The sequence below is a fragment of the Gossypium arboreum genome, chromosome 8 (genome assembly GCF_025698485.1).
Source record: "Gossypium arboreum isolate Shixiya-1 chromosome 8, ASM2569848v2, whole genome shotgun sequence".
NCBI lineage: Eukaryota > Viridiplantae > Streptophyta > Magnoliopsida > Malvales > Malvaceae > Gossypium > Gossypium arboreum.
In genome coordinates, this window is record NC_069077.1 from 88,263,137 (window position 1) to 88,263,994 (window position 858).

The 858-nt window shown below is 37.9% G+C and overlaps 1 non-coding gene across 1 annotated transcript; it reads left to right on the forward strand.

Moving 5' to 3' along the window:
* The first annotated feature begins 368 nt into the window (after positions 1–368).
* On the forward strand, positions 369–475 carry LOC128279840 (small nucleolar RNA R71). Its single transcript, XR_008270033.1, has one exon. It is a non-coding gene; the product is annotated as a small nucleolar RNA R71 (small nucleolar RNA).
* The last annotated feature ends 383 nt before the right edge of the window (positions 476–858 follow it).

The following is an 858-nucleotide window of genomic DNA, read 5'->3' on the forward strand; positions in this document are numbered from 1 at the left end:
ATTTAACTGCTCGTTATCCATGTTGTGGCCATAAGGTTGGTATTCCGAATGGCTTATTCCACCTCCACTTACTTCGCACTGCATTACTGGGTGAACCTGTGAAGAACTAAGAAAACCATCAATCTTTTTATTTAGAAGTTCTACCTGGTTTGACAGCATAGTAACCGAATCGACGTTATAAATGCCTGCTATTTTAGTTGGCTTAGTACTCATGACTTGCCACTGAATTCAGTGACATCTCTTCTATAAACTCATAAGCATCTTCAGGTGTTTTATTATTGATGGTTCCACCAGCAGCTGTGTCAACCATTTGTCGAGTTGAAGGATTCAGGCCATTATGGAATGTTTGCACCTGAAGCCAAAGCGGTAACCTATGGTGAGGGCACCTTCTCAGTAAGTCCTTGTATCTTTCTCATGCATTGTAAAGAGTTTCTAAGTCCATTTGCACAAACGAAGAGATATCATTACGTAATTTAGCCATTTTAGACGGCGGAAAATATTTTAGTAAAAATTTTTCGGTCATTTGTTCCCAAGTAGTAATTGACCCTCGTGGTAATGAGTTCAACCACTGTTTAGCTTTGTTCCTCAATGAAAAACGGAAAAATCGAAGACGAATGGCATCATCAGAAACACCATTAATTTTAAATGTATCGTATAGTTCCAAAAAGTTTGCTAAATGAGCGTTGGGATCCTCATCCTGCATACCATCAAACTGAACAAATTGTTGTATCATTTGAATAGTGTTAGGTTTTAGTTCAAAAGTATTTGAAGCTACAGCAGGTCTAACTATGCTCGATTCAGTTCCTATTAAAGAAGGTTTAGCGTAATCATATATAGTGCGTGGAGTAGGATTTTGAT